The sequence below is a fragment of the Neoarius graeffei genome, chromosome 3 (assembly GCF_027579695.1).
Source record: "Neoarius graeffei isolate fNeoGra1 chromosome 3, fNeoGra1.pri, whole genome shotgun sequence".
Taxonomy (NCBI): Eukaryota; Metazoa; Chordata; class Actinopteri; order Siluriformes; family Ariidae; genus Neoarius; species Neoarius graeffei.
In genome coordinates this window covers 24,780,859-24,807,020 of record NC_083571.1, presented here as the reverse complement: position 1 = coordinate 24,807,020, position 26,162 = coordinate 24,780,859, and the positions used below count along the sequence as shown (strand labels likewise).

General features: G+C 44.6%; 17 non-coding genes across 17 annotated transcripts; 7 read left to right on the top strand and 10 right to left on the bottom strand.

The window, feature by feature from the left end:
• Positions 1–696: 696 nt before the first annotated feature.
• trnai-aau (transfer RNA isoleucine (anticodon AAU)) lies at positions 697–770 on the bottom strand. The gene has a single exon. It is a non-coding gene; the product is annotated as a tRNA-Ile (tRNA).
• A 2,643-nt stretch (positions 771–3,413) lies between these two features.
• On the bottom strand, positions 3,414–3,487 carry trnai-aau (transfer RNA isoleucine (anticodon AAU)). Its single transcript has one exon. It is a non-coding gene; the product is annotated as a tRNA-Ile (tRNA).
• A 1,236-nt stretch (positions 3,488–4,723) lies between these two features.
• Positions 4,724–4,795, top strand: trnaq-cug (transfer RNA glutamine (anticodon CUG)). The gene has a single exon. It is a non-coding gene; the product is annotated as a tRNA-Gln (tRNA).
• Positions 4,796–6,137: 1,342 nt separating this feature from the next.
• On the bottom strand, positions 6,138–6,211 carry trnai-aau (transfer RNA isoleucine (anticodon AAU)). The gene has a single exon. It is a non-coding gene; the product is annotated as a tRNA-Ile (tRNA).
• Positions 6,212–7,448: 1,237 nt separating this feature from the next.
• On the top strand, positions 7,449–7,520 carry trnaq-cug (transfer RNA glutamine (anticodon CUG)). Its single transcript has one exon. It is a non-coding gene; the product is annotated as a tRNA-Gln (tRNA).
• A 1,342-nt stretch (positions 7,521–8,862) lies between these two features.
• Positions 8,863–8,936, bottom strand: trnai-aau (transfer RNA isoleucine (anticodon AAU)). The gene has a single exon. It is a non-coding gene; the product is annotated as a tRNA-Ile (tRNA).
• Positions 8,937–10,172: 1,236 nt separating this feature from the next.
• trnaq-cug (transfer RNA glutamine (anticodon CUG)) lies at positions 10,173–10,244 on the top strand. Its single transcript has one exon. It is a non-coding gene; the product is annotated as a tRNA-Gln (tRNA).
• Positions 10,245–11,590: 1,346 nt separating this feature from the next.
• Positions 11,591–11,664, bottom strand: trnai-aau (transfer RNA isoleucine (anticodon AAU)). The gene has a single exon. It is a non-coding gene; the product is annotated as a tRNA-Ile (tRNA).
• Positions 11,665–12,900: 1,236 nt separating this feature from the next.
• trnaq-cug (transfer RNA glutamine (anticodon CUG)) lies at positions 12,901–12,972 on the top strand. Its single transcript has one exon. It is a non-coding gene; the product is annotated as a tRNA-Gln (tRNA).
• A 1,350-nt stretch (positions 12,973–14,322) lies between these two features.
• trnai-aau (transfer RNA isoleucine (anticodon AAU)) lies at positions 14,323–14,396 on the bottom strand. The gene has a single exon. It is a non-coding gene; the product is annotated as a tRNA-Ile (tRNA).
• A 2,643-nt stretch (positions 14,397–17,039) lies between these two features.
• trnai-aau (transfer RNA isoleucine (anticodon AAU)) lies at positions 17,040–17,113 on the bottom strand. The gene has a single exon. It is a non-coding gene; the product is annotated as a tRNA-Ile (tRNA).
• Positions 17,114–18,341: 1,228 nt separating this feature from the next.
• trnaq-cug (transfer RNA glutamine (anticodon CUG)) lies at positions 18,342–18,413 on the top strand. The gene has a single exon. It is a non-coding gene; the product is annotated as a tRNA-Gln (tRNA).
• A 1,350-nt stretch (positions 18,414–19,763) lies between these two features.
• Positions 19,764–19,837, bottom strand: trnai-aau (transfer RNA isoleucine (anticodon AAU)). The gene has a single exon. It is a non-coding gene; the product is annotated as a tRNA-Ile (tRNA).
• Positions 19,838–21,073: 1,236 nt separating this feature from the next.
• trnaq-cug (transfer RNA glutamine (anticodon CUG)) lies at positions 21,074–21,145 on the top strand. Its single transcript has one exon. It is a non-coding gene; the product is annotated as a tRNA-Gln (tRNA).
• A 1,350-nt stretch (positions 21,146–22,495) lies between these two features.
• Positions 22,496–22,569, bottom strand: trnai-aau (transfer RNA isoleucine (anticodon AAU)). Its single transcript has one exon. It is a non-coding gene; the product is annotated as a tRNA-Ile (tRNA).
• Positions 22,570–23,806: 1,237 nt separating this feature from the next.
• On the top strand, positions 23,807–23,878 carry trnaq-cug (transfer RNA glutamine (anticodon CUG)). Its single transcript has one exon. It is a non-coding gene; the product is annotated as a tRNA-Gln (tRNA).
• Positions 23,879–25,220: 1,342 nt separating this feature from the next.
• Positions 25,221–25,294, bottom strand: trnai-aau (transfer RNA isoleucine (anticodon AAU)). The gene has a single exon. It is a non-coding gene; the product is annotated as a tRNA-Ile (tRNA).
• Between the last annotated feature and the right edge of the window lie 868 nt (positions 25,295–26,162).

Here is a 26,162-nt window from a genome sequence, read left to right as displayed (position 1 = left end):
ATAACTGCCCATCAATGTTTAACTCACTTGGTCTGCTCACATGGTGTGATGGACCATCCATTGTACCCTCTGTTGCCAGATTGGATTGTGTGGGTTGGGCTGTGAACGAGCTCAAGTTCTGATCAGATCCTGTGCACTTTAAATGAAAAACACCTGAGTCAGTCCGCTCAGAATGAAATAGTGGTCAACTGGTGAATTCTCACTATGGACTTTCTGGAAAAGCAGTTAGCTAATGACTGTATTATTTAGTGGTGAATAAGAGAAGAGAAAATACAAAGAAAAAGACCATCTATCTGTCTATCATACCCTAACAATGGCTACTACCTTCCTGGATCCTTCGGTAATTGCTATGTTTTGGAGTGGTTTTGAGTGATTCAAGCAACTAAAGATACCTTTTAGAGTTTATGAAATTAAAGTTAGTTTCAAAATGAAGCACAATTAGATGAATTGAAAAAGGAGCACTGATTTTTACGAGATTCATTAGTGCTTCTCTTTGAGGCAATCTCATGCGTGTATTTGAATTTCCTGCGTCCTGCAATCAGTTGAGTTACTGTATTTCAATGGCACATCCAGATACAAGGAATCGATTGACATTTTGCAAAACAACCAGAGAAGCTCTTGTTTTGCAGAACATTTCCCTCAACAGAAAAAGGCTTCCCCTGTCCTGACAACAACAGGACCTGTAAAGGAAAGAACTGGCCAGTACAGGGATTGAACCTGTGACCTTGGTGTTATTAGCACCACACTCTAACCAACTGAGCTAACTGGCCACGGAAAAAAAATGTCATGGCTGCTGAGGTGCTTCACTAAATAGTGACGAGGCAGTGACTTTGCCTTGAACAGATGTCTTTTCTCTTGATTATTGTTTTGAAGCCCACAGTTCGACCCACTCACATACAGTATTTACACAGGGGGATGAAAATCCCGACATCGAGTCTCAAAAACGTATTCTATCTACTGAGCAAAGTCAGCATGGATAGCTTTAACAATGTGAAAGAAGGATGCACACCTACTTCCCTTCTTCAACATGGTGGTCCAAAAGCCACCATGTGCTCTGAAGAACCACTTCTCACCAACCTCGACCCAATTGCTCACACTGAACAATAAAGCAACATCTGCTTCCTGAAACATGCGTCAAAAGAAGGAGAAGCAGGCCAAGGATCCCATGTCAGGAAATTAGGTAGTTTTAAAAGACTGATCGATAATGAGGGCATTCTTCATGTTCCTCTTCCAAACGTCTTTGTACCTCAGTTTCTGTCCTCCTTGTTTCTGTCAGCCTCTTTCCTAGGCTCAGTTCTCCGTAGAAAACGGCTTCGGGTAGTCGCGTGTCAAGCGTGCGCCAGACGTGTCCAGCCCAACGAAGTTGGGAGGCTGTGATAAGTGTTTCCACGCTTACTGTTTTGGCTCGCCTGAGGACTTCTACATCGGGGACCTTGTCCTGCCATCTTATTTTGAGGATTTGATGCAGGTATCGCAGTTGTAGCCTGGTCAGATACTTGAAGTGTTTACCGTAGAGCCTCATACATTCGTTGGCGTAAAGCAGAGGTGATAAGACTGCGGCGTTGTATACTTTCAACTTGCTGGTTCTCTTGATGTCATGGCGAGACCATAGTTGCTTTTGTAAAGCACCGAAGGCTTTGGTGGCAGCTTGAATCTGGCGGTCTACCTCCAAGTCTGATGAGTTGATGTTGTGCATCTGCTTAATGCCTATAATGTAATATAATGGAATGTGATCTCAAAAACAAATTTCTGCTTGCTGCATACATTTCACAAGGGCCAGAGGCTGTATCCGACTGCATGGAAGAAGCCATGAGTTAAACCCTGTAGGGCATGCTGAAATAGCTCAGTAGGGAGAGCGTAAGACTGAAGGTCCCTGATTCATTCCCGGGTATCGGGATTGGTGGTTTGTGTACACCTTTGGGCAAGTGGGTGCTAAATTTTTTGCCAGAGCGAGGTCAGTTATATGGCAGTAATTTGATGGTAAAAACAATCTTGCAGCTGTGTCGTGGTGTAATGGTTAGCACTCTGGACTCTGAATCCAGTGGTCTGAGTTCAACTCTCAGTGGAGTCTCTGAAGCTGCTCTTTGCACCTCTTTAAATAATGTATTTCACCTGAAGGCTGCTTTTGAGCAAGCTTGCATATCCCAAACCCTTTGTTTCCATCAACATGGAACAAGTTCTCTTCAAGATAGGTATGGTCCACTTCTGCAATTTTGGATCTGAGGTTTATTCCAGTACCATCACAGCTTCAATGATATTGGACACTATAGGTCTGGATTTGGGTGCAACATGGTGGCTCGGGGAGCATTAGAACAGTTGGCGGTGGCACAGTCGTGTAGTGGTTAACGCTGTCGCCTCACAGCCAGCATGTTCTGGGTTTGAGCCCAGTGGCTGATGGGGGCCTTTCTGTGTGGAGTATGCATGTTCTTCCTGTGCCTGTGTGGGTTTCCTCTGGGTGCTCTGTTTTCCCCTGAAGACATGCAGGTTAGGTTAATTGGTGGGTCTAAATTGACTGTAGGTGTGAATAGTTGTTTGTCTTTATGTGTTAGCCCTGTGATGATCTGGTGACTTGTCCAGGGTGTGCCCTGCCTCTCGCCCATAGTCAGCTGGAATAGGCCCCACCTTGCTTGCGACCCTGTACAAGATAAGTGGTTACAGATAATGGATGGATGGATGGAAATCATAATTGGCTGTGCCCCTAGAACCAAATCAGAGTGATAACTGCCCATCAATGTTTAACTCACTTGGTCTGCTCACATGGTGTGATGGACCATCCATTGTACCCTCTGTTGCCAGATTGGAATGTGTGGGTTGGGCTGTGAACGAGCTCAAGTTCTGATCAGATCCTGTGCACTTTAAATGAAAAACACCTGAGTCAGTCCCCTCAGAATGAAATAGTGGTCAACTGGTGAATTCTCACTATGGACTTTCTGGAAAAGCAGTTAGCTAATGACTGTATTATTTAGTGGTGAATAAGAGAAGAGAAAATACAAAGAAAAAGACCATCTATCTGTCTATCATACCCTAACAATGGCTACTACCTTCCTGGATCCTTCGGTAATTGCTATGTTTTGGAGTGGTTTTGAGTGATTCAAGCAACTAAAGATACCTTTTAGAGTTTATGAAATTAAAGTTACTTTCAAAATGAAGCACAATTAGATGAATTGAAAAAGGAGCACTGATTTTTACGAGATTCATTAGTGCTTCTCTTTGAGGCAATCTCATGCGTGTATTTGAATTTCCTGCGTCCTGCAATCAGTTGAGTTACTGTATTTCAATGGCACATCCAGATACAAGGAATCGATTGACATTTTGCAAAACAACCAGAGAAGCTCTTGTTTTGCAGAACATTTCCCTCAACAGAAAAAGGCTTCCCCTGTCCTGACAACAACAGGAGCTGTAAAGGAGAGAACTGGCCAGTACAGGGATTGAACCTGTGACCTTGGTGTTATTAGCACCACACTCTAACCAACTGAGCTAACTGGCCAAAGAAAAAAAATGTCATGGCTGCTGAGGTGCTTCACTAAATAGTGACGAGGCAGTGACTTTGCTTGAACAGATGTCTTTTCTCTTGATTATTGTTTTGAAGCCCACAGTTCGACCCACTCACATACAGTATTTACACAGGGGGATGAAAATCCCGACATCCAGTCTCAAAAACGTATTCTATCTACTGAGCAAAGTCAGCATGGATAGCTTTAACAATGTGAAAGAAGGATGCACACCTACTTCCCTTCTTCAACATGGTGGTCCAAAAGCCACCATGTGCTCTGAAGAACCACTTCTCACCAACCTCCACCCAATTGCTCACACTGAACAATAAAGCAACATCTGCTTCCTGAAACATGCGTCAAAAGAAGGAGAAGCAGGCCAAGGATCCCATGTCAGGAAATTAGGTAGTTTTAAAAGACTGATTGATAATGAGGGCATTCTTCATGTTCCTCTTCCAAACGTCTTTGTACCTCAGTTTCTGTCCTCCTTGTTTCTGTCAGCCTCTTTCCTAGGCTCAGTTCTCCGTAGAAAACGGCTTCGGGTAGTCGCGTGTCAAGCGTGCGCCAGACGTGTCCAGCCCAACGAAGTTGGGAGGCTGTGATAAGTGTTTCCACGCTTACTGTTTTGGCTCGCCTGAGGACTTCTACATCGGGGACCTTGTCCTGCCATCTTATTTTGAGGATTTGATGCAGGTATGGCAGTTGTAGCCTGGTCAGATACTTGAAGTGTTTACCGTAGAGCCTCATACATTCGTTGGCGTAAAGCAGAGGTGATAAGACTGCGGCGTTGTATACTTTCAACTTGCTGGTTCTCTTGATGTCATGGCGAGACCATAGTTGCTTTTGTAAAGCACCGAAGGCTTTGGTGGCAGCTTGAATCTGGCGGTCTACCTCCAAGTCTGATGAGTTGATGTTGTGCATCTGCTTAATGCCTATAATGTAATATAATGGAATGTGATCTCAAAAACAAATTTCTGCTTGCTGCATACATTTCACAAGGGCCAACGGCTGTATCCGACTGCATGGAAGAAGCCATGAGTTAAACCCTGTAGGGCATGCTGAAATAGCTCAGTAGGGAGAGCGTAAGACTGAAGGTCCCTGATTCATTCCCGGGTATCGGGATTGGTGGTTTGTGTACACCTTTGGCCAAGTGGGTGCTAAATTTTTTGCCAGAGCGAGGTCAGTTATATGGCAGTAATTTGATGGTAAAAACAATCTTGCAGCTGTGTCTTGGTTCCATGGTGTAATGGTTAGCACTCTGGACTCTGAATCCAGTGGTCTGAGTTCAACTCTCAGTGGAACCTCTGAAGCTGCTCTTTGCACCTCTTTAAATAATGTATTTCACCTGAAGGCTGCTTTTGAGCAAGCTTGCATATCCCAAACCCTTTGTTTCCATCAACATGGAACAAGTTCTCTTCAAGATAGGTATGGTCCACTTCTGCAATTTTGGATCTGAGGTTTATTCCAGTACCATCACAGCTTCAATGATATTGGACACTATAGGTCTGGATTTGGGTGCAACATGGTGGCTCGGGGAGCATTAGAACAGTTGGCGGTGGCACAGTCGTGTAGTGGTTAACGCTGTCGCCTCACAGCCAGCATGTTCTGGGTTTGAGCCCAGTGGCTGATGGGGGCCTTTCTGTGTGGAGTATGCATGTTCTTCCTGTGCCTGTGTGGGTTTCCTCTGGGTGCTCTGTTTTCCCCTGAAGACATGCAGGTTAGGTTAATTGGTGGGTCTAAATTGACTGTAGGTGTGAATGGTTGTTTGTCTTTATGTGTTAGCCCTGTGATGATCTGGTGACTTGTCCAGGGTGTGCCCTGCCTCTCGCCCATAGTCAGCTGGAATAGGCCCCACCTTGCTTGCGACCCTGTACAAGATAAGTGGTTACAGATAATGGATGGATGGATGGAAAGCATAATTGGCTGTGCCCCTAGAACCAAATCAGAGTGATAACTGCCCATCAATGTTTAACTCACTTGGTCTGCTCACATGGTGTGATGGACCATCCATTGTACCCTCTGTTGCCAGATTGGATTGTGTGGGTTGGGCTGTGAACGAGCTCAAGTTCTGATCAGATCCTGTGCACTTTAAATGAAAAACACCTGAGTCAGTCTGCTCAGAATGAAATAGTGGTCAACTGGTGAATTCTCACTATGGACTTTCTGGAAAAGCAGTTAGCTAATGACTGTATTATTTAGTGGTGAATAAGAGAAGAGAAAATACAAAGAAAAAGACCATCTATCTGTCTGTCATACCCTAACAATGGCTACTACCTTCCTGGATCCTTCGGTAATTGCTATGTTTTGGAGTGGTTTTGAGTGATTCAAGCAACTAAAGATACCTTTTAGAGTTTATGAAATTAAAGTTAGTTTCAAAATGAAGCACAATTAGATGAATTGAAAAAGGAGCACTGATTTTTACGAGATTCATTAGTGCTTCTCTTTGAGGCAATCTCATGCGTGTATTTGAATTTCCTGCGTCCTGCAATCAGTTGAGTTACTGTATTTCAATGGCACATCCAGATACAAGGAATCGATTGACATTTTGCAAAACAACCAGAGAAGCTCTTGTTTTGCAGAACATTTCCCTCAACAGAAAAAGGCTTCCCCTGTCCTGACAACAACAGGACCTATAAAGGAGGGAACTGGCCAGTACAGGGATTGAACCTGTGACCTTGGTGTTATTAGCACCACACTCTAACCAACTGAGCTAACTGGACAAAGAAAAAAAATGTCATGGCTGCTGAGGTGCTTCACTAAATAGTGACGAGGCAGTGACTTGGCCTTGAACAGATGTCTTTTCTCTTGATTATTGTTTTGAAGCCCACAGTTCGACCCACTCACATACAGTATTTACACAGGGGGATGAAAATCCCGACATCCAGTCTCAAAAACGTATTCTATCTACTGAGCAAAGTCAGCATGGATAGCTTTAACAATGTGAAAGAAGGATGCACACCTACTTCCCTTCTTCAACATGGTGGTCCAAAAGCCACCATGTGCTCTGAAGAACCACTTCTCACCAACCTCCACCCAATTGCTCACACTGAACAATAAAGCAACATCTGCTTCCTGAAACATGCGTCAAAAGAAGGAGAAGCAGGCCAAGGATCCCATGTCAGGAAATTAGGTAGTTTTAAAAGACTGATCGATAATGAGGGCATTCTTCATGTTCCTCTTCCAAACGTCTTTGTACCTCAGTTTTTGTCCTCCTTGTTTCTGTCAGCCTCTTTCCTAGGCTCAGTTCTCCGTAGAAAACGGCTTCGGGTAGTCGCGTGTCAAGCGTGCGCCAGACGTGTCCAGCCCAACGAAGTTGGGAGGCTGTGATAAGTGTTTCCACGCTTACTGTTTTGGCTCGCCTGAGGACTTCTACATCGGGGACCTTGTCCTGCCATCTTATTTTGAGGATTTGATGCAGGTATCGCAGTTGTAGCCTGGTCAGATACTTGAAGTGTTTACCGTAGAGCCTCATACATTCGTTGGCGTAAAGCAGAGGTGATAAGACTGCGGCGTTGTATACTTTCAACTTGCTGGTTCTCTTGATGTCATGGCGAGACCATAGTTGCTTTTGTAAAGCACCGAAGGCTTTGGTGGCAGCTTGAATCTGGCGGTCTACCTCCAAGTCTGATGAGTTGATGTTGTGCATCTGCTTAATGCCCATAATGTAATATAATGGAATGTGATCTCAAAAACAAATTTCTGCTTGCTGCATACATTTCACAAGGGCCAAAGGCTGTATCCGACTGCATGGAAGAAGCCATGAGTTAAACCCTGTAGGGCATGCTGAAATAGCTCAGTAGGGAGAGCGTAAGACTGAAGGTCCCTGATTCATTCCCGGGTATCGGGATTGGTGGTTTGTGTACACCTTTGGCCAAGTGGGTGCTAAATTTTTTGCCAGAGCGAGGTCAGTTATATGGCAGTAATTTGATGGTAAAAACAATCTTGCAGCTGTGTCTTGGTTCCATGGTGTAATGGTTAGCACTCTGGACTCTGAATCCAGTGGTCTGAGTTCAACTCTCAGTGGAGTCTCTGAAGCTGCTCTTTGCACCTCTTTAAATAATGTATTTCACCTGAAGGCTGCTTTTGAGCAAGCTTGCATATCCCAAACCCTTTGTTTCCATCAACATGGAACAAGTTCTCTTCAAGATAGGTATGGTCCACTTCTGCAATTTTGGATCTGAGGTTTATTCCAGTACCATCACAGCTTCAATGATATTGGGCACTATAGGTCTGGATTTGGGTGCAACATGGTGGCTCGGGGAGCATTAGAACAGTTGGCGGTGGCACAGTCGTGTAGTGGTTAACGCTGTCGCCTCACAGCCAGCATGTTCTGGGTTTGAGCCCAGTGGCTGATGGGGGCCTTTCTGTGTGGAGTATGCATGTTCTTCCTGTGCCTGTGTGGGTTTCCTCTGGGTGCTCTGTTTTCCCCTGAAGACATGCAGGTTAGGTTAATTGGTGGGTCTAAATTGACTGTAGGTGTGAATAGTTGTTTGTCTTTATGTGTTAGCCCTGTGATGATCTGGTGACTTGTCCAGGGTGTGCCCTGCCTCTCGCCCATAGTCAGCTGGAATAGGCCCCACCTTGCTTGCGACCCTGTACAAGATAAGTGGTTACAGATAATGGATGGATGGATGGAAATCATAATTGGCTGTGCCCCTAGAACCAAATCAGAGTGATAACTGCCCATCAATGTTTAACTCACTTGGTCTGCTCACATGGTGTGATGGACCATCCATTGTACCCTCTGTTGCCAGATTGGAATGTGTGGGTTGGGCTGTGAACGAGCTCAAGTTCTGATCAGATCCTGTGCACTTTAAATGAAAAACACCTGAGTCAGTCCCCTCAGAATGAAATAGTGGTCAACTGGTGAATTCTCACTATGGACTTTCTGGAAAAGCAGTTAGCTAATGACTGTATTATTTAGTGGTGAATAAGAGAAGAGAAAATACAAAGAAAAAGACCATCTATCTGTCTATCATACCCTAACAATGGCTACTACCTTCCTGGATCCTTCGGTAATTGCTATGTTTTGGAGTGGTTTTGAGTGATTCAAGCAACTAAAGATACCTTTTAGAGTTTATGAAATTAAAGTTACTTTCAAAATGAAGCACAATTAGATGAATTGAAAAAGGAGCACTGATTTTTACGAGATTCATTAGTGCTTCTCTTTGAGGCAATCTCATGCGTGTATTTGAATTTCCTGCGTCCTGCAATCAGTTGAGTTACTGTATTTCAATGGCACATCCAGATACAAGGAATCGATTGACATTTTGCAAAACAACCAGAGAAGCTCTTGTTTTGCAGAACATTTCCCTCAACAGAAAAAGGCTTCCCCTGTCCTGACAACAACAGGAGCTGTAAAGGAGAGAACTGGCCAGTACAGGGATTGAACCTGTGACCTTGGTGTTATTAGCACCACACTCTAACCAACTGAGCTAACTGGCCAAAGAAAAAAAATGTCATGGCTGCTGAGGTGCTTCACTAAATAGTGACGAGGCAGTGACTTTGCTTGAACAGATGTCTTTTCTCTTGATTATTGTTTTGAAGCCCACAGTTCGACCCACTCACATACAGTATTTACACAGGGGGATGAAAATCCCGACATCCAGTCTCAAAAACGTATTCTATCTACTGAGCAAAGTCAGCATGGATAGCTTTAACAATGTGAAAGAAGGATGCACACCTACTTCCCTTCTTCAACATGGTGGTCCAAAAGCCACCATGTGCTCTGAAGAACCACTTCTCACCAACCTCCACCCAATTGCTCACACTGAACAATAAAGCAACATCTGCTTCCTGAAACATGCGTCAAAAGAAGGAGAAGCAGGCCAAGGATCCCATGTCAGGAAATTAGGTAGTTTTAAAAGACTGATTGATAATGAGGGCATTCTTCATGTTCCTCTTCCAAACGTCTTTGTACCTCAGTTTCTGTCCTCCTTGTTTCTGTCAGCCTCTTTCCTAGGCTCAGTTCTCCGTAGAAAACGGCTTCGGGTAGTCGCGTGTCAAGCGTGCGCCAGACGTGTCCAGCCCAACGAAGTTGGGAGGCTGTGATAAGTGTTTCCACGCTTACTGTTTTGGCTCGCCTGAGGACTTCTACATCGGGGACCTTGTCCTGCCATCTTATTTTGAGGATTTGATGCAGGTATGGCAGTTGTAGCCTGGTCAGATACTTGAAGTGTTTACCGTAGAGCCTCATACATTTGTTGGCATAAAGCAGAGGTGATAAGACTGCGGCGTTGTATACTTTCAACTTGCTGGTTCTCTTGATGTCATGGCGAGACCATAGTTGCTTTTGTAAAGCACCGAAGGCTTTGGTGGCAGCTTGAATCTGGCGGTCTACCTCCAAGTCTGATGAGTTGATGTTGTGCATCTGCTTAATGCCTATAATGTAATATAATGGAATGTGATCTCAAAAACAAATTTCTGCTTGCTGCATACATTTCACAAGGGCCAACGGCTGTATCCGACTGCATGGAAGAAGCCATGAGTTAAACCCTGTAGGGCATGCTGAAATAGCTCAGTAGGGAGAGCGTAAGACTGAAGGTCCCTGATTCATTCCCGGGTATCGGGATTGGTGGTTTGTGTACACCTTTGGCCAAGTGGGTGCTAAATTTTTTGCCAGAGCGAGGTCAGTTATATGGCAGTAATTTGATGGTAAAAACAATCTTGCAGCTGTGTCTTGGTTCCATGGTGTAATGGTTAGCACTCTGGACTCTGAATCCAGTGGTCTGAGTTCAACTCTCAGTGGAACCTCTGAAGCTGCTCTTTGCACCTCTTTAAATAATGTATTTCACCTGAAGGCTGCTTTTGAGCAAGCTTGCATATCCCAAACCCTTTGTTTCCATCAACATGGAACAAGTTCTCTTCAAGATAGGTATGGTCCACTTCTGCAATTTTGGATCTGAGGTTTATTCCAGTACCATCACAGCTTCAATGATATTGGGCACTATAGGTCTGGATTTGGGTGCAACATGGTGGCTCGGGGAGCATTAGAACAGTTGGCGGTGGCACAGTCGTGTAGTGGTTAACGCTGTCGCCTCACAGCCAGCATGTTCTGGGTTTGAGCCCAGTGGCTGATGGGGGCCTTTCTGTGTGGAGTATGCATGTTCTTCCTGTGCCTGTGTGGGTTTCCTCTGGGTGCTCTGTTTTCCCCTGAAGACATGCAGGTTAGGTTAATTGGTGGGTCTAAATTGACTGTAGGTGTGAATGGTTGTTTGTCTTTATGTGTTAGCCCTGTGATGATCTGGTGACTTGTCCAGGGTGTGCCCTGCCTCTCGCCCATAGTCAGCTGGAATAGGCCCCACCTTGCTTGCGACCCTGTACAAGATAAGTGGTTACAGATAATGGATGGATGGATGGATGGAAAGCATAATTGGCTGTGCCCCTAGAACCAAATCAGAGTGATAACTGCCCATCAATGTTTAACTCACTTGGTCTGCTCACATGGTGTGATGGACCATCCATTGTACCCTCTGTTGCCAGATTGGATTGTGTGGGTTGGGCTGTGAACGAGCTCAAGTTCTGATCAGATCCTGTGCACTTTAAATGAAAAACACCTGAGTCAGTCTGCTCAGAATGAAATAGTGGTCAACTGGTGAATTCTCACTATGGACTTTCTGGAAAAGCAGTTAGCTAATGACTGTATTATTTAGTGGTGAATAAGAGAAGAGAAAATACAAAGAAAAAGACCATCTATCTGTCTATCATACCCTAACAATGGCTACTACCTTCCTGGATGCTTCGGTAATTGCTATGTTTTGGAGTGGTTTTGAGTGATTCAAGCAACTAAAGATACCTTTTAGAGTTTATGAAATTAAAGTTAGTTTCAAAATGAAGCGCAATTAGATGAATTGAAAAAGGAGCACTGATTTTTACGAGATTCATTAGTGCTTCTCTTTGAGGCAATCTCATGCGTGTATTTGAATTTCCTGCGTCCTGCAATCAGTTGAGTTACTGTATTTCAATGGCACATCCAGATACAAGGAATCGATTGACATTTTGCAAAACAACCAGAGAAGCTCTTGTTTTGCAGAACATTTCCCTCAACAGAAAAAGGCTTCCCCTGTCCTGACAACAACAGGACCTGTAAAGGAGAGAACTGGCCAGTACAGGGATTGAACCTGTGACCTTGGTGTTATTAGCACCACACTCTAACCAACTGAGCTAACTGGCCAAAGAAAAAAAATGTCATGGCTGCTGAGGTGCTTCACTAAATAGTGACGAGGCAGTGACTTGGCCTTGAACAGATGTCTTTTCTCTTGATTATTGTTTTGAAGCCCACAGTTCGACCCACTCACATACAGTATTTACACAGGGGGATGAAAATCCCGACATCCAGTCTCAAAAACGTATTCTATCTACTGAGCAAAGTCAGCATGGATAGCTTTAACAATGTGAAAGAAGGATGCACACCTACTTCCCTTCTTCAACATGGTGGTCCAAAAGCCACCATGTGCTCTGAAGAACCACTTCTCACCAACCTCCACCCAATTGCTCACACTGAACAATAAAGCAACATCTGCTTCCTGAAACATGCGTCAAAAGAAGGAGAAGCAGGCCAAGGATCCCATGTCAGGAAATTAGGTAGTTTTAAAAGACTGATCGATAATGAGGGCATTCTTCATGTTCCTCTTCCAAACGTCTTTGTACCTCAGTTTCTGTCCTCCTTGTTTCTGTCAGCCTCTTCCTAGGCTCAGTTCTCCGTAGAAAACGGCTTCGGGTAGTCGCGTGTCAAGCGTGCGCCAGACGTGTCCAGCCCAACGAAGTTGGGAGGCTGTGATAAGTGTTTCCACGCTTACTGTTTTGGCTCGCCTGAGGACTTCTACATCGGGGACCTTGTCCTGCCATCTTATTTTGAGGATTTGATGCAGGTATGGCAGTTGTAGCCTGGTCAGATACTTGAAGTGTTTACCGTAGAGCCTCATACATTCGTTGGCGTAAAGCAGAGGTGATAAGACTGCGGCGTTGTATACTTTCAACTTGCTGGTTCTCTTGATGTCATGGCGAGACCATAGTTGCTTTTGTAAAGCACCGAAGGCTTTGGTGGCAGCTTGAATCTGGCGGTCTACCTCCAAGTCTGATGAGTTGATGTTGTGCATCTGCTTAATGCCCATAATGTAATATAATGGAATGTGATCTCAAAAACAAATTTCTGCTTGCTGCATACATTTCACAAGGGCCAAAGGCTGTATCCGACTGCATGGAAGAAGCCATGAGTTAAACCCTGTAGGGCATGCTGAAATAGCTCAGTAGGGAGAGCGTAAGACTGAAGGTCCCTGATTCATTCCCGGGTATCAGGATTGGTGGTTTGTGTACACCTTTGGCCAAGTGGGTGCTAAATTTTTTGCCAGAGCGAGGTCAGTTATATGGCAGTAATTTGATGGTAAAAACAATCTTGCAGCTGTGTCTTGGTTCCATGGTGTAATGGTTAGCACTCTGGACGCTGAATCCAGTGGTCTGAGTTCCACTCTCAGTGGAACCTCTGAAGCTGCTCTTTGCACCTCTTTAAATAATGTATTTCACCTGAAGGCTGCTTTTGAGCAAGCTTGCATATCCCAAACCCTTTGTTTCCATCAACATGGAACAAGTTCTCTTCAAGATAGGTATGGTCCACTTCTGCAATTTTGGATCTGAGGTTTATTCCAGTACCATCACAGCTTCAATGATATTGGGCACTATAGGTCTGGATTTGGGTGCAACATGGTGGCTCGGGGAGCATTAGAACAGTTGGCGGTGGCACAGTCGTGTAGTGGTTAACGCTGTCGCCTCACAGCCAGCATGTTCTGGGTTTGAGCCCAGTGGCTGATGGGGGCCTTTCTGTGTGGAGTATGCATGTTCTTCCTGTGCCTGTGTGGGTTTCCTCTGGGTGCTCTGTTTTCCCCTGAAGACATGCAGGTTAGGTTAATTGGTGGGTCTAAATTGACTGTAGGTGTGAATGGTTGTTTGTCTTTATGTGTTAGCCCTGTGATGATCTGGTGACTTGTCCAGGGTGTGCCCTGCCTCTCGCCCATAGTCAGCTGGAATAGGCCCCACCTTGCTTGCGACCCTGTACAAGATAAGTGGTTACAGATAATGGATGGATGGATGGATGGATGGAAAGCATAATTGGCTGTGCCCCTAGAACCAAATCAGAGTGATAACTGCCCATCAATGTTTAACTCACTTGGTCTGCTCACATGGTGTGATGGACCATCCATTGTACCCTCTGTTGCCAGATTGGATTGTGTGGGTTGGGCTGTGAACGAGCTCAAGTTCTGATCAGATCCTGTGCACTTTAAATGAAAAACACCTGAGTCAGTCTGCTCAGAATGAAATAGTGGTCAACTGGTGAATTCTCACTATGGACTTTCTGGAAAAGCAGTTAGCTAATGACTGTATTATTTAGTGGTGAATAAGAGAAGAGAAAATACAAAGAAAAAGACCATCTATCTGTCTATCATACCCTAACAATGGCTACTACCTTCCAAGATCCTTCGGTAATTGCTATGTTTTGGAGTGGTTTTGAGTGATTCAAGCAACTAAAGATACCTTTTAGAGTTTATGAAATTAAAGTTACTTTCAAAATGAAGCACAATTAGATGAATTGAAAAAGGAGCACTGATTTTTACGAGATTCATTAGTGCTTCTCTTTGAGGCAATCTCATGCGTGTATTTGAATTTCCTGCGTCCTGCAATCAGTTGAGTTACTGTATTTCAATGGCACATCCAGATACAAAGAATCGATTGACATTTTGCAAAACAACCAGAGAAGCTCTTGTTTTGCAGAACATTTCCCTCAACAGAAAAAGGCTTCCCCTGTCCTGACAACAACAGGACCTGTAAAGGAGAGAACTGGCCAGTACAGGGATTGAACCTGTGACCTTGGTGTTATTAGCACCACACTCTAACCAACTGAGCTAACTGGACAAAGAAAAAAAATGTCATGGCTGCTGAGGTGCTTCACTAAATAGTGACGAGGCAGTGACTTGGCCTTGAACAGATGTCTTTTCTCTTGATTATTGTTTTGAAGCCCACAGTTCGACCCACTCACATACAGTATTTACACAGGGGGATGAAAATCCCGACATCCAGTCTCAAAAACGTATTCTATCTACTGAGCAAAGTCAGCATGGATAGCTTTAACAATGTGAAAGAAGGATGCACACCTACTTCCCTTCTTCAACATGGTGGTCCAAAAGCCACCATGTGCTCTGAAGAACCACTTCTCACCAACCTCCACCCAATTGCTCACACTGAACAATAAAGCAACATCTGCTTCCTGAAACATGCGTCAAAAGAAGGAGAAGCAGGCCAAGGATCCCATGTCAGGAAATTAGGTAGTTTTAAAAGACTGATCGATAATGAGGGCATTCTTCATGTTCCTCTTCCAAACGTCTTTGTACCTCAGTTTTTGTCCTCCTTGTTTCTGTCAGCCTCTTTCCTAGGCTCAGTTCTCCGTAGAAAACGGCTTCGGGTAGTCGCGTGTCAAGCGTGCGCCAGACGTGTCCAGCCCAACGAAGTTGGGAGGCTGTGATAAGTGTTTCCACGCTTACTGTTTTGGCTCGCCTGAGGACTTCTACATCGGGGACCTTGTCCTGCCATCTTATTTTGAGGATTTGATGCAGGTATCGCAGTTGTAGCCTGGTCAGATACTTGAAGTGTTTACCGTAGAGCCTCATACATTCGTTGGCGTAAAGCAGAGGTGATAAGACTGCGGCGTTGTATACTTTCAACTTGCTGGTTCTCTTGATGTCATGGCGAGACCATAGTTGCTTTTGTAAAGCACCGAAGGCTTTGGTGGCAGCTTGAATCTGGCGGTCTACCTCCAAGTCTGATGAGTTGATGTTGTGCATCTGCTTAATGCCCATAATGTAATATAATGGAATGTGATCTCAAAAACAAATTTCTGCTTGCTGCATACATTTCACAAGGGCCAAAGGCTGTATCCGACTGCATGGAAGAAGCCATGAGTTAAACCCTGTAGGGCATGCTGAAATAGCTCAGTAGGGAGAGCGTAAGACTGAAGGTCCCTGATTCATTCCCGGGTATCGGGATTGGTGGTTTGTGTACACCTTTGGGCAAGTGGGTGCTAAATTTTTTGCCAGAGCGAGGTCAGTTATATGGCAGTAATTTGATGGTAAAAACAATCTTGCAGCTGTGTCGTGGTGTAATGGTTAGCACTCTGGACTCTGAATCCAGTGGTCTGAGTTCAACTCTCAGTGGAGTCTCTGAAGCTGCTCTTTGCACCTCTTTAAATAATGTATTTCACCTGAAGGCTGCTTTTGAGCAAGCTTGCATATCCCAAACCCTTTGTTTCCATCAACATGGAACAAGTTCTCTTCAAGATAGGTATGGTCCACTTCTGCAATTTTGGATCTGAGGTTTATTCCAGTACCATCACAGCTTCAATGATATTGGACACTATAGGTCTGGATTTGGGTGCAACATGGTGGCTCGGGGAGCATTAGAACAGTTGGCGGTGGCACAGTCGTGTAGTGGTTAACGCTGTCGCCTCACAGCCAGCATGTTCTGGGTTTGAGCCCAGTGGCTGATGGGGGCCTTTCTGTGTGGAGTATGCATGTTCTTCCTGTGCCTGTGTGGGTTTCCTCTGGGTGCTCTGTTTTCCCCTGAAGACATGCAGGTTAGGTTAATTGGTGGGTCTAAATTGACTGTAGGTGTGAATAGTTGTTTGTCTTTATGTGTTAGCCCTGTGATGATCTGGTGACTTGTCCAGGGTGTGCCCTGCCTCTCGCCCATAGTCAGCTGGAATAGGCCCCACCTTGCTTGCGACCCTGTACAAGATAAGTGGTTACAGATAATGGATGGATGGATGGAAATCATAATTGGCTGTGCCCCTAGAACCAAATCAGAGTGATAACTGCCCATCAATGTTTAACTCACTTGGTCTGCTCACATGGTGTGATGGACCATCCATTGTACCCTCTGTTGCCAGATTGGAATGTGTGGGTTGGGCTGTGAACGAGCTCAAGTTCTGATCAGATCCTGTGCACTTTAAATGAAAAACACCTGAGTCAGTCCCCTCAGAATGAAATAGTGGTCAACTGGTGAATTCTCACTATGGACTTTCTGGAAAAGCAGTTAGCTAATGACTGTATTATTTAGTGGTGAATAAGAGAAGAGAAAATACAAAGAAAAAGACCATCTATCTGTCTATCATACCCTAACAATGGCTACTACCTTCCTGGATCCTTCGGTAATTGCTATGTTTTGGAGTGGTTTTGAGTGATTCAAGCAACTAAAGATACCTTTTAGAGTTTATGAAATTAAAGTTACTTTCAAAATGAAGCACAATTAGATGAATTGAAAAAGGAGCACTGATTTTTACGAGATTCATTAGTGCTTCTCTTTGAGGCAATCTCATGCGTGTATTTGAATTTCCTGCGTCCTGCAATCAGTTGAGTTACTGTATTTCAATGGCACATCCAGATACAAGGAATCGATTGACATTTTGCAAAACAACCAGAGAAGCTCTTGTTTTGCAGAACATTTCCCTCAACAGAAAAAGGCTTCCCCTGTCCTGACAACAACAGGAGCTGTAAAGGAGAGAACTGGCCAGTACAGGGATTGAACCTGTGACCTTGGTGTTATTAGCACCACACTCTAACCAACTGAGCTAACTGGCCAAAGAAAAAAAATGTCATGGCTGCTGAGGTGCTTCACTAAATAGTGACGAGGCAGTGACTTTGCTTGAACAGATGTCTTTTCTCTTGATTATTGTTTTGAAGCCCACAGTTCGACCCACTCACATACAGTATTTACACAGGGGGATGAAAATCCCGACATCCAGTCTCAAAAACGTATTCTATCTACTGAGCAAAGTCAGCATGGATAGCTTTAACAATGTGAAAGAAGGATGCACACCTACTTCCCTTCTTCAACATGGTGGTCCAAAAGCCACCATGTGCTCTGAAGAACCACTTCTCACCAACCTCCACCCAATTGCTCACACTGAACAATAAAGCAACATCTGCTTCCTGAAACATGCGTCAAAAGAAGGAGAAGCAGGCCAAGGATCCCATGTCAGGAAATTAGGTAGTTTTAAAAGACTGATTGATAATGAGGGCATTCTTCATGTTCCTCTTCCAAACGTCTTTGTACCTCAGTTTCTGTCCTCCTTGTTTCTGTCAGCCTCTTTCCTAGGCTCAGTTCTCCGTAGAAAACGGCTTCGGGTAGTCGCGTGTCAAGCGTGCGCCAGACGTGTCCAGCCCAACGAAGTTGGGAGGCTGTGATAAGTGTTTCCACGCTTACTGTTTTGGCTCGCCTGAGGACTTCTACATCGGGGACCTTGTCCTGCCATCTTATTTTGAGGATTTGATGCAGGTATGGCAGTTGTAGCCTGGTCAGATACTTGAAGTGTTTACCGTAGAGCCTCATACATTCGTTGGCGTAAAGCAGAGGTGATAAGACTGCGGCGTTGTATACTTTCAACTTGCTGGTTCTCTTGATGTCATGGCGAGACCATAGTTGCTTTTGTAAAGCACCGAAGGCTTTGGTGGCAGCTTGAATCTGGCGGTCTACCTCCAAGTCTGATGAGTTGATGTTGTGCATCTGCTTAATGCCTATAATGTAATATAATGGAATGTGATCTCAAAAACAAATTTCTGCTTGCTGCATACATTTCACAAGGGCCAACGGCTGTATCCGACTGCATGGAAGAAGCCATGAGTTAAACCCTGTAGGGCATGCTGAAATAGCTCAGTAGGGAGAGCGTAAGACTGAAGGTCCCTGATTCATTCCCGGGTATCGGGATTGGTGGTTTGTGTACACCTTTGGCCAAGTGGGTGCTAAATTTTTTGCCAGAGCGAGGTCAGTTATATGGCAGTAATTTGATGGTAAAAACAATCTTGCAGCTGTTCCATGGTGTAATGGTTAGCACTCTGGACTCTGAATCCAGTGGTCTGAGTTCAACTCTCAGTGGAACCTCTGAAGCTGCTCTTTGCACCTCTTTAAATAATGTATTTCACCTGAAGGCTGCTTTTGAGCAAGCTTGCATATCCCAAACCCTTTGTTTCCATCAACATGGAACAAGTTCTCTTCAAGATAGGTATGGTCCACTTCTGCAATTTTGGATCTGAGGTTTATTCCAGTACCATCACAGCTTCAATGATATTGGGCACTATAGGTCTGGATTTGGGTGCAACATGGTGGCTCGGGGAGCATTAGAACAGTTGGCGGTGGCACAGTCGTGTAGTGGTTAACGCTGTCGCCTCACAGCCAGCATGTTCTGGGTTTGAGCCCAGTGGCTGATGGGGGCCTTTCTGTGTGGAGTATGCATGTTCTTCCTGTGCCTGTGTGGGTTTCCTCTGGGTGCTCTGTTTTCCCCTGAAGACATGCAGGTTAGGTTAATTGGTGGGTCTAAATTGACTGTAGGTGTGAATGGTTGTTTGTCTTTATGTGTTAGCCCTGTGATGATCTGGTGACTTGTCCAGGGTGTGCCCTGCCTCTCGCCCATAGTCAGCTGGAATAGGCCCCACCTTGCTTGCGACCCTGTACAAGATAAGTGGTTACAGATAATGGATGGATGGATGGATGGATGGAAAGCATAATTGGCTGTGCCCCTAGAACCAAATCAGAGTGATAACTGCCCATCAATGTTTAACTCACTTGGTCTGCTCACATGGTGTGATGGACCATCCATTGTACCCTCTGTTGCCAGATTGGATTGTGTGGGTTGGGCTGTGAACGAGCTCAAGTTCTGATCAGATCCTGTGCACTTTAAATGAAAAACACCTGAGTCAGTCTGCTCAGAATGAAATAGTGGTCAACTGGTGAATTCTCACTATGGACATTCTGGAAAAGCAGTTAGCTAATGACTGTATTATTTAGTGGTGAATAAGAGAAGAGAAAATACAAAGAAAAAGACCATCTATCTGTCTGTCATACCCTAACAATGGCTACTACCTTCCTGGATCCTTCGGTAATTGCTATGTTTTGGAGTGGTTTTGAGTGATTCAAGCAACTAAAGATACCTTTTAGAGTTTATGAAATTAAAGTTAGTTTCAAAATGAAGCACAATTAGATGAATTGAAAAAGGAGCACTGATTTTTACGAGATTCATTAGTGCTTCTCTTTGAGGCAATCTCATGCGTGTATTTGAATTTCCTGCGTCCTGCAATCAGTTGAGTTACTGTATTTCAATGGCACATCCAGATACAAGGAATCGATTGACATTTTGCAAAACAACCAGAGAAGCTCTTGTTTTGCAGAACATTTCCCTCAACAGAAAAAGGCTTCCCCTGTCCTGACAACAACAGGACCTGTAAAGGAGAGAACTGGCCAGTACAGGGATTGAACCTGTGACCTTGGTGTTATTAGCACCACACTCTAACCAACTGAGCTAACTGGACAAAGAAAAAAAATGTCATGGCTGCTGAGGTGCTTCACTAAATAGTGACGAGGCAGTGACTTGGCCTTGAACAGATGTCTTTTCTCTTGATTATTGTTTTGAAGCCCACAGTTCGACCCACTCACATACAGTATTTACACAGGGGGATGAAAATCCCGACATCCAGTCTCAAAAACGTATTCTATCTACTGAGCAAAGTCAGCATGGATAGCTTTAACAATGTGAAAGAAGGATGCACACCTACTTCCCTTCTTCAACATGGTGGTCCAAAAGCCACCATGTGCTCTGAAGAACCACTTCTCACCAACCTCCACCCAATTGCTCACACTGAACAATAAAGCAACATCTGCTTCCTGAAACATGCGTCAAAAGAAGGAGAAGCAGGCCAAGGATCCCATGTCAGGAAATTAGGTAGTTTTAAAAGACTGATCGATAATGAGGGCATTCTTCATGTTCCTCTTCCAAACGTCTTTGTACCTCAGTTTCTGTCCTCCTTGTTTCTGTCAGCCTCTTCCTAGGCTCAGTTCTCCGTAGAAAACGGCTTCGGGTAGTCGCGTGTCAAGCGTGCGCCAGACGTGTCCAGCCCAACGAAGTTGGGAGGCTGTGATAAGTGTTTCCACGCTTACTGTTTTGGCTCGCCTGAGGACTTCTACATCGGGGACCTTGTCCTGCCATCTTATTTTGAGGATTTGATGCAGGTATGGCAGTTGTAGCCTGGTCAGATACTTGAAGTGTTTACCGTAGAGCCTCATACATTCGTTGGCGTAAAGCAGAGGTGATAAGACTGCGGCGTTGTATACTTTCAACTTGCTGGTTCTCTTGATGTCATGGCGAGACCATAGTTGCTTTTGTAAAGCACCGAAGGCTTTGGTGGCAGCTTGAATCTGGCGGTCTACCTCCAAGTCTGATGAGTTGATGTTGTGCATCTGCTTAATGCCCATAATGTAATATAATGGAATGTGATCTCAAAAACAAATTTCTGCTTGCTGCATACATTTCACAAGGGCCAAAGGCTGTATCCGACTGCATGGAAGAAGCCATGAGTTAAACCCTGTAGGGCATGCTGAAATAGCTCAGTAGGGAGAGCGTAAGACTGAAGGTCCCTGATTCATTCCCGGGTATCAGGATTGGTGGTTTGTGTACACCTTTGGCCAAGTGGGTGCTAAATTTTTTGCCAGAGCGAGGTCAGTTATATGGCAGTAATTTGATGGTAAAAACAATCTTGCAGCTGTGTCTTGGTTCCATGGTGTAATGGTTAGCACTCTGGACTCTGAATCCAGTGGTCTGAGTTCCACTCTCAGTGGAACCTCTGAAGCTGCTCTTTGCACCTCTTTAAATAATGTATTTCACCTGAAGGCTGCTTTTGAGCAAGCTTGCATATCCCAAACCCTTTGTTTCCATCAACATGGAACAAGTTCTCTTCAAGATAGGTATGGTCCACTTCTGCAATTTTGGATCTGAGGTTTATTCCAGTACCATCACAGCTTCAATGATATTGGGCACTATAGGTCTGGATTTGGGTGCAACATGGTGGCTCGGGGAGCATTAGAACAGTTGGCGGTGGCACAGTCGTGTAGTGGTTAACGCTGTCGCCTCACAGCCAGCATGTTCTGGGTTTGAGCCCAGTGGCTGATGGGGGCCTTTCTGTGTGGAGTATGCATGTTCTTCCTGTGCCTGTGTGGGTTTCCTCTGGGTGCTCTGTTTTCCCCTGAAGACATGCAGGTTAGGTTAATTGGTGGGTCTAAATTGACTGTAGGTGTGAATGGTTGTTTGTCTTTATGTGTTAGCCCTGTGATGATCTGGTGACTTGTCCAGGGTGTGCCCTGCCTCTCGCCCATAGTCAGCTGGAATAGGCCCCACCTTGCTTGCGACCCTGTACAAGATAAGTGGTTACAGATAATGGATGGATGGATGGATGGATGGAAAGCATAATTGGCTGTGCCCCTAGAACCAAATCAGAGTGATAACTGCCCATCAATGTTTAACTCACTTGGTCTGCTCACATGGTGTGATGGACCATCCATTGTACCCTCTGTTGCCAGATTGGATTGTGTGGGTTGGGCTGTGAACGAGCTCAAGTTCTGATCAGATCCTGTGCACTTTAAATGAAAAACACCTGAGTCAGTCTGCTCAGAATGAAATAGTGGTCAACTGGTGAATTCTCACTATGGACTTTCTGGAAAAGCAGTTAGCTAATGACTGTATTATTTAGTGGTGAATAAGAGAAGAGAAAATACAAAGAAAAAGACCATCTATCTGTCTATCATACCCTAACAATGGCTACTACCTTCCTGGATCCTTCGGTAATTGCTATGTTTTGGAGTGGTTTTGAGTGATTCAAGCAACTAAAGATACCTTTTAGAGTTTATGAAATTAAAGTTACTTTCAAAATGAAGCACAATTAGATGAATTGAAAAAGGAGCACTGATTTTTACGAGATTCATTAGTGCTTCTCTTTGAGGCAATCTCATGCGTGTATTTGAATTTCCTGCGTCCTGCAATCAGTTGAGTTACTGTATTTCAATGGCACATCCAGATACAAAGAATCGATTGACATTTTGCAAAACAACCAGAGAAGCTCTTGTTTTGCAGAACATTTCCCTCAACAGAAAAAGGCTTCCCCTGTCCTGACAACAACAGGACCTGTAAAGGAGAGAACTGGACAGTACAGGGATTGAACCTGTGACCTTGGTGTTATTAGCACCACACTCTAACCAACTGAGCTAACTGGACAAAGAAAAAAAATGTCATGGCTGCTGAGGTGCTTCACTAAATAGTGACGAGGCAGTGACTTGGCCTTGAACAGATGTCTTTTCTCTTGATTATTGTTTTGAAGCCCACAGTTCGACCCACTCACATACAGTATTTACACAGGGGGATGAAAATCCCGACATCCAGTCTCAAAAACGTATTCTATCTACTGAGCAAAGTCAGCATGGATAGCTTTAACAATGTGAAAGAAGGATGCACACCTACTTCCCTTCTTCAACATGGTGGTCCAAAAGCCACCATGTGCTCTGAAGAACCACTTCTCACCAACCTCCACCCAATTGCTCACACTGAACAATAAAGCAACATCTGCTTCCTGAAACATGCGTCAAAAGAAGGAGAAGCAGGCCAAGGATCCCATGTCAGGAAATTAGGTAGTTTTAAAAGACTGATCGATAATGAGGGCATTCTTCATGTTCCTCTTCCAAACGTCTTTGTACCTCAGTTTTTGTCCTCCTTGTTTCTGTCAGCCTCTTTCCTAGGCTCAGTTCTCCGTAGAAAACGGCTTCGGGTAGTCGCGTGTCAAGCGTGCGCCAGACGTGTCCAGCCCAACGAAGTTGGGAGGCTGTGATAAGTGTTTCCACGCTTACTGTTTTGGCTCGCCTGAGGACTTCTACATCGGGGACCTTGTCCTGCCATCTTATTTTGAGGATTTGATGCAGGTATCGCAGTTGTAGCCTGGTCAGATACTTGAAGTGTTTACCGTAGAGCCTCATACATTCGTTGGCGTAAAGCAGAGGTGATAAGACTGCGGCGTTGTATACTTTCAACTTGCTGGTTCTCTTGATGTCATGGCGAGACCATAGTTGCTTTTGTAAAGCACCGAAGGCTTTGGTGGCAGCTTGAATCTGGCGGTCTACCTCCAAGTCTGATGAGTTGATGTTGTGCATCTGCTTAATGCCCATAATGTAATATAATGGAATGTGATCTCAAAAACAAATTTCTGCTTGCTGCATACATTTCACAAGGGCCAAAGGCTGTATCCGACTGCATGGAAGAAGCCATGAGTTAAACCCTGTAGGGCATGCTGAAATAGCTCAGTAGGGAGAGCGTAAGACTGAAGGTCCCTGATTCATTCCCGGGTATCGGGATTGGTGGTTTGTGTACACCTTTGGCCAAGTGGGTGCTAAATTTTTTGCCAGAGCGAGGTCAGTTATATGGCAGTAATTTGATGGTAAAAACAATCTTGCAGCTGTGTCTTGGTTCCATGGTGTAATGGTTAGCACTCTGGACTCTGAATCCAGTGGTCTGAGTTCAACTCTCAGTGGAACCTCTGAAGCTGCTCTTTGCACCTCTTTAAATAATGTATTTCACCTGAAGGCTGCTTTTGAGCAAGCTTGCATATCCCAAACCCTTTGTTTCCATCAACATGGAACAAGTTCTCTTCAAGATAGGTATGGTCCACTTCTGCAATTTTGGATCTGAGGTTTATTCCAGTACCATCACAGCTTCAATGATATTGGGCACTATAGGTCTGGATTTGGGTGCAACATGGTGGCTCGGGGAGCATTAGAACAGTTGGCGGTGGCACAGTCGTGTAGTGGTTAACGCTGTCGCCTCACAGCCAGCATGTTCTGGGTTTGAGCCCAGTGGCTGATGGGGGCCTTTCTGTGTGGAGTATGCATGTTCTTCCTGTGCCTGTGTGGGTTTCCTCTGGGTGCTCTGTTTTCCCCTGAAGACATGCAGGTTAGGTTAATTGGTGGGTCTAAATTGACTGTAGGTGTGAATAGTTGTTTGTCTTTATGTGTTAGCCCTGTGATGATCTGGTGACTTGTCCAGGGTGTGCCCTGCCTCTCGCCCATAGTCAGCTGGAATAGGCCCCACCTTGCTTGCGACCCTGTACAAGATAAGTGGTTACAGATAATGGATGGATGGATGGAAATCATAATTGGCTGTGCCCCTAGAACCAAATCAGAGTGATAACTGCCCATCAATGTTTAACTCACTTGGTCTGCTCACATGGTGTGATGGACCATCCATTGTACCCTCTGTTGCCAGATTGGAATGTGTGGGTTGGGCTGTGAACGAGCTCAAGTTCTGATCAGATCCTGTGCACTTTAAATGAAAAACACCTGAGTCAGTCCCCTCAGAATGAAATAGTGGTCAACTGGTGAATTCTCACTATGGACTTTCTGGAAAAGCAGTTAGCTAATGACTGTATTATTTAGTGGTGAATAAGAGAAGAGAAAATACAAAGAAAAAGACCATCTATCTGTCTATCATACCCTAACAATGGCTACTACCTTCCTGGATCCTTCGGTAATTGCTATGTTTTGGAGTGGTTTTGAGTGATTCAAGCAACTAAAGATACCTTTTAGAGTTTATGAAATTAAAGTTACTTTCAAAATGAAGCACAATTAGATGAATTGAAAAAGGAGCACTGATTTTTACGAGATTCATTAGTGCTTCTCTTTGAGGCAATCTCATGCGTGTATTTGAATTTCCTGCGTCCTGCAATCAGTTGAGTTACTGTATTTCAATGGCACATCCAGATACAAGGAATCGATTGACATTTTGCAAAACAACCAGAGAAGCTCTTGTTTTGCAGAACATTTCCCTCAACAGAAAAAGGCTTCCCCTGTCCTGACAACAACAGGAGCTGTAAAGGAGAGAACTGGCCAGTACAGGGATTGAACCTGTGACCTTGGTGTTATTAGCACCACACTCTAACCAACTGAGCTAACTGGCCAAAGAAAAAAAATGTCATGGCTGCTGAGGTGCTTCACTAAATAGTGACGAGGCAGTGACTTTGCTTGAACAGATGTCTTTTCTCTTGATTATTGTTTTGAAGCCCACAGTTCGACCCACTCACATACAGTATTTACACAGGGGGATGAAAATCCCGACATCCAGTCTCAAAAACGTATTCTATCTACTGAGCAAAGTCAGCATGGATAGCTTTAACAATGTGAAAGAAGGATGCACACCTACTTCCCTTCTTCAACATGGTGGTCCAAAAGCCACCATGTGCTCTGAAGAACCACTTCTCACCAACCTCCACCCAATTGCTCACACTGAACAATAAAGCAACATCTGCTTCCTGAAACATGCGTCAAAAGAAGGAGAAGCAGGCCAAGGATCCCATGTCAGGAAATTAGGTAGTTTTAAAAGACTGATTGATAATGAGGGCATTCTTCATGTTCCTCTTCCAAACGTCTTTGTACCTCAGTTTCTGTCCTCCTTGTTTCTGTCAGCCTCTTTCCTAGGCTCAGTTCTCCGTAGAAAACGGCTTCGGGTAGTCGCGTGTCAAGCGTGCGCCAGACGTGTCCAGCCCAACGAAGTTGGGAGGCTGTGATAAGTGTTTCCACGCTTACTGTTTTGGCTCGCCTGAGGACTTCTACATCGGGGACCTTGTCCTGCCATCTTATTTTGAGGATTTGATGCAGGTATGGCAGTTGTAGCCTGGTCAGATACTTGAAGTGTTTACCGTAGAGCCTCATACATTTGTTGGCGTAAAGCAGAGGTGATAAGACTGCGGCGTTGTATACTTTCAACTTGCTGGTTCTCTTGATGTCATGGCGAGACCATAGTTGCTTTTGTAAAGCACCGAAGGCTTT